The sequence below is a fragment of a genome, unplaced genomic scaffold (genome assembly GCF_019419815.1).
Source record: "Pyrus x bretschneideri cultivar Hongxiangsu unplaced genomic scaffold, Pyrus_bretschneideri_v1 Contig6, whole genome shotgun sequence".
Classification (NCBI taxonomy): Eukaryota; Viridiplantae; Streptophyta; class Magnoliopsida; order Rosales; family Rosaceae; genus Pyrus; species Pyrus x bretschneideri.
Window position 1 is genome coordinate 2,179,262 of NW_025999798.1, and position 12,067 is coordinate 2,191,328.

Below are 12,067 nucleotides of genomic sequence, written 5' to 3' on the forward strand. Positions count from 1 at the left end.
TTACAACTACACTCATTGACCCTATATGAATACAACAAACTGATTCGATCTTCAATTTAAAATATTTACAAAAGTGGATACTACAAAATATTATGTTATACTTAATGAAAGTATAAATAAACCTCAAGTGTTAGTGAATCTAATGTTTTGATGGGATACGCATTGTACAAAACTAGTTTCAACGATCCAACCGTCAAACTTGTTTGTATATGCTTTGAGATCGCATACGCCAAAAATTGTAAAAAACAAGAGTGTAGAGATTAAACAACGGGACAAACCTTTTCGACGGCTATAAACGAAAAATTACGATTTAACGGTTATATTAACTCCGATTTTGATGATTTTTTACAGCTCCACTGTTTAACCCTATATGAATACAATGAACTGATTCGATCGTCAATTTAAAACATTTACACAAGTGGATACTACAAAAGAAAAAGGCAATGCAAGAATCCCAAAAAAAAAGGAAAAGGCCAAAAAAGAAAAAAAAAAGGACTTTGCGCGACGTATTGAACGTCGCGCAAAAGGAATTTGCGCGACAAACGATGGCGCTGCTCAAAACACCTTTGCGCGACGCATGATCTGATGCGTCGCGCAAAGCTGTTTTGCGCGACGCCATTGTTTGTCGCGCAAAATTCCGTCGCGCAAATACCTTTTGCGCGACGTTTTGTGTTTTAGGTCGTGCAAAAATACTTTGCGCGACGAAAGTTGATCCGTCGCGCAAACATGTTTTTCTACTAGTGTATAGTGGTAAGCTGCAACAATTGTTATGTTTGAGTAGTGATCCTGGAGAGGACGACATAACACTAGTAGTATTGAGCAGTGAACCTAGACAGAAGTGTGGATTAAATTGAATTTGAGGTATGCACGTAATTAAGGAAAAGAATCTTGAGGCTGTGATGAGATTGAGAGGCCAAGGCCATTCGTTTTCAGGTATCTTTACCAAAATCTAGTACATGCTGGGGGCATGTGATCATGACAAAGGGCTTCTTATTCTTAACCTAGAATACCAGCTTGTATGGTAAGCACTGTAAATTCTCTCCAAGTGGCCCACACGCGAATTCCTTCGTCTTCTACCTATAAACAAATCTTAGCTTAGCTTAAGATGATCATAATTTAGGACAAGAAAAATTGCTATGATGTGTGATAGATCCGTTATTCCATCATTATATATCGAACTAACTTGCGCTTAGATCATCTCTAACCCTGACCTAAAACCTAAAAATATTTAGCCCAGAAAATTTAGGTTTTAGCTCAGAAACAGTTTTTCTGCTCCAACCCTTCTGACCTAAAATTTTAGCCAAAGATTATCAAAAAATAAATTAAGCCTATTTTTTTTAAATTAACTTAAAAAAAAATGTAGACTATCCTAAATTAATTTTATGAACATTTTAACCTAAAAATATTTAAATTCCGATAAATTTTGAAAAATTACTAAATCAATACATGAAAATCATGATAAACCACATAAACTTAATACAAACAACATTTAATAAACCACATAAACTTAATATAATCGAAAACTCATAAACTATATAAACTTAATAATGATATCCACCATCTTGACTTAGTGATGGACTTGGGTGATAGTCTTGAGATGAATCATCATCTTGAAATATACTCCTTGTGGCATTCCTTTGTAAAATGTCCTTTTGCTTACTATGTAAGTATTTCTTCCTCTCTTGAGTGTATTTGTGGAAGTCCTCCACCATCAAATTAATTTCGAACCTTTCTTGCTCCCTATCCCCTTCTTCCTTCATGGTCAAACACATTTGGCCCGATTCTTCTTGCCGAGAGATATGGTTTTCGTTCGTACTTGCAAATCCGCTAGCAAGTTGTGCACGTATCGGATCTTGGGACTTCCCTTTTCTATTTGCTTTCTTTTGCTTATCACTACCTGGGGGCCTTGCAAAAGAAGAAGTTGGGGTCATTTGTTCGACACCTTCATTGTCGGCAAAATTCACACCTTCATTGACTTCATTTGGGAATGGGGCTTCACGATCTTCCCTATTGTTGGTCTGCATCGGTTCCCCACCTTGGACAATCCTTGAGGATGTTCCAAGCATGATGCAACTTAAAAGCTTGATTTTTTGGTGTAGTTCTTGTCTTGTAAATTGCCATTGCTTTGTCACCCTATGCAACAAATACATAAAAACAAGTAGTTGCAAAATACTATTATGTACATGACAACTAAAATATCAACAAAGAAACTCACAATTTCTGAGGCCCCCCTTCCACTAGGCATATCATCCATGGCTCTTTCCAAGCCTCCCTTCCATAGAGTGCACGCTTTGTTGATAATCTTCCACCGATCATGAACACCACCAGCTTCCCTTCGACTGGCGTTGGAGTTTTCATGGAACTTATCAACGATTTTACCCCACAAAACCTTTCTATTTTGATTCGTGCTGACGACACCATCTTCGCTAACAGAAATCCATGCCAAACATAAAGCAATATCTTCATCAAGGGTCCAATTACGACCTCTAACATGCTCTTTTGCCATCTTGAAAAATTTGGAAATGAGAAGAAATGGTAGAAAGAAAAATTGGAAGAATTGTAGGAGAAAAGTGAGTTATGTGTGGATGTTTGAACAAATACATAGGTATTTATAGAGTTTTTGGTTGAATTTTAAGTTAAATTATTTTAGCCGTTGGATTTAAATTTAGACCGTTAGATCTTTTTTTTACTGTTAGATTTGATTATATTCGATTTAAGCTATTGGATTCAATAAATATATAAATATATATAAAAAAGAAAAAAGAAAAAAAAAAGAACCTGGACCGTTGGATTAACCAACGGCCCATTTAAATCTAGCTACTGGATGAAGAAAAGTAGCCGTTGGGATACATAATTGTCTGACACTCAGAGGAACAACCCCACGTAGGTTGGTTGGGCTGCATAAAAAGCCTAGCTCGTGCAGCGCGTAGCCATTTAGGTTTTGGGTAGTGGGCTTCATAGTCCCAATTTCAGTCTCATTTGTTGGGGTTCATTTTGCTTTGTAGCCTAAAGTTGGGCCGGTATTTGGCCTCAGATTAAGTTTTAGGCTTTAGGTTAGTTTTAGGCCATGGATTAGGTTGGTTTTTTTTTTGGTTGGGGAGGGGGAAGGAAGGGGAATTTTAGGTTATAGGGCAGGGTTGGAGTGAGTCTTAGAGTTCCTTAAGGTACTATAGCAAGCTATATAGCTTTTGCACCAAAATTTGCAAGTGTATGTTGAAGATTTTGTTTTTAATTCATAGACCCTAAAAATATTATGCGATGAAAGTGACCGAAGAGGATGTATGTGCAAGAATGGAAAAGGTATGGCCATGGGGAGAGCTTGTGACCACTCATTGAGTGTATTTGAACAATATTCCCTCCCTCTCATTTTCCCGCAATACTGACCAGGTTCATCATCAATAGAAGTCTGAGGATATCATGTTTCTAATCTAATGGTTTTCCTACATGCCAGAAACCGCAACAATGTAAGAAAGAGATTATAGGCCAGTTTGCTACAAGTTTTGTTATGCATAGTAATTAATTTCCCTACATTGCCTTGCCAAGAAACCACAAAAGTGAGAGAGAGATTGTCAGCTGTTCCCTGGAGTTCCCCTGATCACTTCACTGGGACAGTTCATATGATCATTGCCCGTAATTTATTAACTTACCAGATTAAGGGTGCACAGCTTATTTTTTACCATGCATCTGAAGTGTTTTGGGGAACTCCGGGTGCCATGACAGTGATCAACATGATTGACAGCAGAAAATATACTTGGTGACAGCAGTCGGTGCAGGACAAGGATGAGATAGATCAATAAATTGCCAGTAATTTTGGCCAACCAAGAAGGGTTTTCACCTGACATTCCCATTGGAGGTAATTCGTTTATTGGGGATACAAGAGAAGCCATGAGATTGGGAAAAAAATGATCCTAGAAGAGGATCAGAGGCTCGAATACCATGTAAACTTTGTGATTCACATTAATCTATATAATGCTGCTGTACGATCTTTCTATATAGGAGATACAAGAATATTATCTCATCTAGACAAATACATCTGAAGTTCAAAATACAATTCAAATATACAAAGATAATTAAGATAATTGAGAGAATTATATCTAACTGACTGCCCTTACTAACAACTTTGATTATCTAACAAAGTAAGTTATCTTGTTGAACTCATTGGAATTTGGGATGAACTTGTCGTCCTCCCCTTCGCTGCTATAAGCTTTTTTTTTTTTTTTTTTCCCAAGAAAAAGTTCCTTGACCATGAGGCTTTGATTAGTCATAGTGCGCAATGATGAACAACATCGTGCTGCTGGGCCTACTAATTCCACGCTATTTTGTCAAGGCTCTCTATAAGTTTCTGGAGATCTAAAACTACTATTTTTGTAGCTTTATGGCTATTTTTTTTTTCAGGTCGTTTTAACTTAACGTTGATTTGACGGAACAACTGAAGAAGCTTATTTTTCTATAGGCAAAGGGATCCTCTCCGGATCCCTTCTACCTAATACTTCTCATCAAATAATCCGGTCCTTCAAATTTGATCTAATGGCTAAAGTTATTATAATTTTTAAAGTAGGCCCGTGTTTTTAGCCGTTGGATCAAATTTCAAGGATCCGAATTATTTGATAAGGAGGATTAGGTGGACGGATCCGGAGAGGATCCCTTTCCCTCGCCTCCTATAGCCACCAAATCGGCAAAAAGGAATTAAGAAATAAAGAAAAGTTTGAGGATATTCTTTTGGTGTTGGTTCGAAAAAAATAAGGGCACGTTTACTAATCTATAATCAAATTGAGAGGAATTGAATTGAGGAGGAATTGGATTGAGGAGGAATTGAAATGAGGTGGAATCAGAATCAGATTCTTGTTCAAGTTATTTACTAAAACTGTCTGGAATCGGAGTAGGAATGATGTTGAGTCCATATAAGTTGTTTACTAATTCACTATAATCGGAATCAAAACTAGGTTGATTTGTCACATCCCGGCCCGGGGCGGATCACTTCCCGGGCCCGCTCCACCACCGTAGCACGATATTGTCCGCTTTGGGCTTACCATTCCCTCACGATTTTGTTTTTGGGAACTCACGAGCAACTTCCCAGTGGGTCACCCATCATGGGATTGCTCAAGCCCCCTTCTCGCTTAACTTCGGAGTTCCGATAGAACTCGAAGCCAGTGAGCTCCCAAAAGGCCTCGTGCTAGGTAGAGATGTGAACATACATTTAAAGATCACTCCCCTGGGTGATGTGGGATGTTACAATCCACCCCCCTTAGGGGCCCGACGTCCTCATCGGCACACACGCAGCCATGGTTAGGCTCTGATACCAAATGTCACATCCTGGCCCGGGGCGGATCACTTCCAGGGCCCGCTCCACCACCGTAGCATGATATTGTCCGCTTTGGGCTTACCATTCCCTCACGGTTTTGTTTTTGGGAACTCACGAGCAACTTCTCAGTGGTTCACCCATCATGGGATTGCTCTAGCCCCCTTCTCGCTTAACTTCGGAGTTCCAACGGAACCCGAAGCCAGTAAGCTCCCAAAAGGCCTCATGCTAGGTAGAGATGGGAATATACATTTAAGGATCACTCCCCTGGGCGATGTGGGATGTCACAATCCACCCCCCTTAGGGGCCCGACGTCCTCGTCGGCACACACGCGACCAAGGTTAGGCTCTGATACCAATTGTCACATCCCGACCCGGGGCGAATCACTTCCCAGGCCCGCTCCACCACCGTAGCACGATATTGTCCGCTTTGGGCTTACCATTCCCTCACGGTTTTGTTTTTGGGAACTCACGAGCAACTTCCCAGTGGGTCACCCATCATGGGATTGCTCTAGCCCTCTTCTCGCTTAACTTCGGAGTTCCTACAGAACCCGAAGCCAGTGAGTTCTCAAAAGGTCTCGTGCTAAGTAGGGATGTGAATATACATATAAGGATCACTCCCCTGGGCGATGTGGGATGTTACATGATTACTATATTGCCCTTACCTAAATAAATTATTTTCATATTAATTAATTATATTAAATTCTTAATTAAATTTATATAATAAAATTCATCTATATAAAAATATATAAATGGGTTTTATTTATTTATTAAAAGATGGCAGGAATGATGTTGAGTTCATAAAAGTTGTTTACTAATTTACTTCAATCGCAATGAAAACTAGATTTGTCACATCCCGGCCCGGGGCGGATCACTTCCCGGGCCCGCTCCACCACCGTAGCACGATATTGTCCGCTTTGGGCTTACCATTCCCTCACGGTTTTGTTTTTGGGAACTCACGAGCAACTTCCCAGTAGGTCACCCATCATGGGATTGCTCTAGCCTCCTTCTCGCTTAACTTCGGAGTTCCTACGGAACCCGAAGCCAGTGAGCTCCCAAAAGGCCTCGTGCTAGGTAGGGATGGGAATATACATATAAGGATCACTCCCCTGGGCGATGTGGGATGTTACAATCCACCCCCCTTAGGGGCCCGACGTCCTCGTCGGCACATACGCGGCCAGGGTTAGGCTCTGATACCAATTGTCACATCCCGGCCTGGGGCGGATCACTTCCCGGGCCCGCTCCACCACCGTAGCACGATATTGTCCGCTTTGGGCTTACCATTCCCTCACGGTTTTGTTTTTGGGAACTCACGAGCAACTTCCCAGTGGGTCACCCATCATGGGATTGCTCTAGCCTCTTTCTCGCTTAACTTCGGAGTTCCTACGGAACCCGAAGCCAGTGAGCTCCCAAAAGGCCTCGTGCTATGTCACATCCCGGCCCGGGGCGGGACCACTTCCCGGGCCCGCTCCACCACCTTAGCACGATATTGTCCGCTTTGGGCTTACCATTCCCTCACGGTTTTGTTTTTAGGAACTCACGAGCAACTTCCCAGTGGGTCACCCATCATGGGATTGCTCTAGCCCCCTTCTCGCTTAACTTCGGAGTTCCTACGGAACCCGAAGCTAGTGAGCTCCCAAAAGGCCTCGCGCTAGGTAGGGATGGGAATATACATTTAAGGATCGCTCCCCTGGGCGATGTGGGATGTCACAATCCACCCCTCTTGGGGGTCCGACGTCCTCGTCGGCACACACGCGACCAGGGTTAGGCTCTGATACCAAATTGTCACATCCCGCCCCGGGGCGAGACCACTTCCCGGGCCCGCTCCACCACCTTAGCACGATATTGTCCGCTTTGGGCTTACCATTCCCTCACAGTTTTGTTTTTGGGAACTCACAAGCAACTTCCCAGTGGGTCACCCATCATGGGATTGCTCTAGCCCCCTTCTCGCTTAACTTCGGAGTTCCTACGGAACCCGAAGCTAGTGAGCTCCCAAAAGGCCTCGTGCTAGGTAGGGATGAGAATATACATTTAAGGATCGCTCCCCTGGGCGATGTGGGATGTCACATGCTAGGTAGGGATGGGAATATACATATAAGGATCACTCCCCTGGGCGATGTGGGATGTTACAAGATTGATTACTAAATTGCCCTTACATAAATAAATTATTTTCATACTAATTAATTAATTTAAATTCTTAATTAAATTTATATAATAAAATTCACATATATAAAAATATATAAATAGGTTTTATTTATTTATTAAAAGATGGCATAATGAGTGTCAAATGAAGGCCAATGTTGGAATAATTAGAAACAAGTGAGGGCATAATTGGTAGAAGAAATCCATTCCGGATTCCTCAAGTGTCAAGGAATTGAAATACCTCCCTCATGTAGGGAGTCCAATTCCTCCAAAATTAGGAGTTGGATTCCTTAATGTGTGTGGACCCCACAAGTATTTTGATTCCCCAGATTACGTAAACAAAGGTGTATCCCGTAATCGGAATCCAATTCCGTAAATTGATTCCGATTACGGGTATGTAAACGTGCCATAAGAGGATTGTTTGATGCATTGATACAAGTGACTTAGGCCCAGTTTGGTATTGTTTTTTTTTTTTTTTTTTTTTACCAAAAATTGCTTCACTTTAAATTACTAGTAAAAAAATGTTTGGTAACAATAAAATATAAAGTAACGGTTTTCAGACACTAGCTTTTAAAAATAGTATGTATGTTGTTTTTAAAAGCCTGCTTTAATTAATAAAAAACGGAGTTAAGCTTTTATAATAGTTGTAATTCTTGTAATAAGCTTATTAATCTTAAACAGTGACATTATTTATCCTTCCATTGTTTTTCAAACTCACAACACTTTTACAAAAAAACAGTTTATCAAACGCTCAACTACTTTATTTTGTATTTGATTATTATTAAAGCACAACATAAGTAATTTATTAAAAAAGTACAACAATTCCAAACTGGCCCTTAATGGTTTAAATTTTAAGGATTTTATTGTATTTCATTATATTTCATTTGTTGGTGACACCATAGCAATTTCGAATCGATTTTAATTTGAGAGAATGTTTGGAATTGCTGTCAAAACCGTTACAAGATTTTCTTGACAATTGAAAGTGTCTTGACAATTGAAAGTGTTTTTGGTAAAAAATTGTTAAAAGGTACTCCTCGCGGTCATAAAAGAGCTTTTGGAGAAGCATATCTTAAATTCTTGTTATATGAATATAAAAGTTGATATTAACCATATTTCATTAGAATATTTTAAGAAAAATACACACATATTTTGACTATTTTACGAGATTAAAAAAGGAAGTGAGGATCCTCAAATCGCATTTGTTCATCATACATTATACGATCAGAAATCATTGTAAATTTTTTTATTTAAAATTGAATATAAACAATACCTAACTAAAACTGACCGCATAATATACGATGAACGAATGTGATTGGAGGATCCTCTCTCTAAAAAAGGGGTGTGCCTACTTCTCATACACCCCTTATTAATTTCTGTCATTTGATATTCTTCAATTCATCTGATTCAACGGTCAAAAATTAAAAAAGTGTTTGAAAGTAAAAAGAAGTGTGTGAATATCACACCCCTTAAAAAACTTACCATAGTGAGAAGATAAGGTCAATTAATAGTTAAGGTTCTCGTTTGTCATTTTGTTTCATGCCTATTTATTTTTTATAATTTTATTTTATTTTGTCAATCATCATTTAGTTTAATGTGGATGTGTTTGGTGCCAAAGAAATCTTTAAAATGGGTGTTTTGACTGGTCTAAATAAGGCACCTTATATAAAATATTTTTTTTAAAAGCACTTGAATTTTTAATAAAAATTTTATTGTGTTTCAATTGAATACACTTCATAAGCAGAAGTACATTTATTAGAAGTACAAGTACTTCTTACATAAGCAATTTTAAACCATTCCTATTTTTTGTGTGATTTTAACCCTAGCTGTGGAGAGATTTTTTTGTGTGACCGGCACACAAGGTGGTACATTACGTGTCATTAAGATTTTACTCGGAGCCATCCATATCAATAGACCATACATATATAAGCACGTCTATTTCTAATTTATTTTTCTGTATTGAGAAATATTAGCACGTCTATTGCACCTAGGTAACCTCTTCTATTTTTAATTATATACTTTCCAAAACCAAAAGAAATTAAAGTCGGTCTCCCATGACGAGAATGAGACTAAACTTTTCAATGAAGAAACTCAAGTTTGTTTAAGTCGGTCATCCATTACTTAATCCGCTACCAATACGGATTCCACCCGCCACCCTATAAAGGCTCTATATATACGTATTTGTTGTCCCTCAAATGTACTCTAACTTCTTCAAAATATACTACTCTCTCTTTGTGATTCCAGCCTTGACTAATTTCCATGGAAGACTTCGAAGTCTACCACGAGGAAGACCGCCTCCGATTTGAAATCCGATACATTACCGCAAAACTAGACAACCCTGGCAATCATGACCAGAACCTTACTTCAGTACAACATCCGGTTCAACTTCTGGTCAAATTTGTGCACAATTTCCATTACAAATTCACCAATACTACCATAGACCGCACTGAAACCACCATCAGAGAATATGATAGAATAAAAGAAAGAAGCTGCGGATTTGACATTGATAAGTTAAAAGATTACAAATACTCGTTCGGGATCTTAACTAGCATGTTGTCGTTGATTGGAGTCAGAATAAGACGGGAAGCGATTGTGAAGCTAATCATAAACGGTGGGCTCAAAATTCGCAATAAAGATTGCTACAGGGGGCGTCAGGTATTAGGGTTGCACGTTTATGTCAGAAGTGAGTACCTCAGGGTCCGATGTGACTCCTGTACAGTAGGAAGGGTTACTCGCATTATGGAAGCAAGGTTAGCGCAATTGACGAACGATGATAATAGTAACAAGGGCATGGTGCCAGCGAGTTATCCAGTGATTAATAAAGTACTAAAGAGGGTTAGAGTGGGTAGTACTTCTGCGGATGACGGAGAATCGCCATCCCATGATGATATGGAGGAGGAGGATAGAGAGAGAAAAAGAAGGAAAATTAGGGTAAGTGAAAGTGAGAGTTGCACTGTTTGTATGGAACAGTTCAAGGGAGGATCAACGGTGGTTTGCATGCCTTGCTTTCATGTGTTTCATGGCAGGTGCATAGTGAAGTGGCTGAGAAAGAGTCACTATTGTCCGGTTTGCCGATTTCAAGTGCCTACTGATTCTAACCAAAAAGAAGTGCCTACAGATTCTGAACCAAAAAATGAACTGCCTACTGATTGATGAAGATCATTGCTTTATTTGGTCTTTCCTTTAAAATTGATCTTAATTTCTAAAATCTTGGATGAATGTTACTGTAATCAAATTACATATAATATAAACTAGTATAATTTTGTTGATTTTGTTTTTAGGCTCTTGGTTTATTTCTGCTTTTACTTTTGTGAAAGATTTCATTGATAAAAAACGCCGCACTACTAGAAAGTTGGACTATATAAGCGGATTTCATAGCTATGGCATGGGTTGGTAATTTTTTTCATTTTCAATAACGATGCATACTATATATCGTCTGTGACAACTCACAAGAAAGCCATGGAATGTGCCAATTGTCAATGTGTTAAACAGATTTATGATTTCTTTTGAATTTGAATTTTATAGGACTTAAAAACCTAATTCGCCCATGGCTAATCCAACTTGAAACCTTATCCCAACCTGACCTCATTCAATTATTTGTTGGGTTGATATCTTGTCCGCATGTTGGGGATCCAACCTATCTCTCGTAAGACTCCTACTATTCTTCATGTGATATGGTCTCCTCCCTAGTTTCATTGAATTAAACTTAATACAGATTGTTTGTCTAAAGGAAATCATGGTCCTACTACTTGTGGCAGGGACTGCCATGGTCAAATTCTTGGCGTGGCCTTCACATTTGATGATTTGAAAGATGACTTTTTGTTGCTCTTACATCTATCTTAAAGGGAATCTTGTTGCCAATAGCTTTGCTAAAATGGTCCTTCTTCCCCAAGTTTAATTGGCATGATTCCTCTCCATTGACGGTTTGTATTTATTTGTTTTCTGACCACGCTAGGCTTGTCATTCACTTTATTTTCTTTTGTTTTTACTTCATTTTTATAATATTAAATTAACCTCGAACCTTTTCTTTTTTTTTCTCTTTCTATTTTCTCTAATATTTAGAGCAAAAATTGCAGTTATGTTTATTTTAGCGCGAAAGGGTGTGGTTCTGTTTTTCGTGGAAGAACAATATCCATATGTGTAGATATGGTGTGAACTGCCATACTACCCTTTGATTTAATTTTATCTATTTGATGAAATGAATAAAAAAGAAAAATTGAGTGAACTGAGACTAAATGGGTTGAAAATGACAAATTCAAGGGACGAAATGAGATAAAACTAATTTCAACAAGTAACATGAGACTAAATGACAATTTCTCAAGAAAAATCAATTAGCATGCGTTTATATAATCCCAGCCGTGGTTTAATCCTGAGAATTGAGTGGCAGCCGTCTAGAAGTAGACCCAACGAATAATTTTAAGAATTGAGTGGCAACACGGTTTTCATAAGCCAATTTGCCTCTTTCCAACCAATTTGTGGGCTAGCAATTTGTCCTGTACCAAATTTGTTCAGATACAATCTTACTAATTTTTCATCGTTAGTTGGAAAATCAGATCTGTGTTGTCTTCAATTAACTATTTAAAAAAAACTAGGTCTCCCATAACCAAAATGAAACTTACCCTCAAGAAAC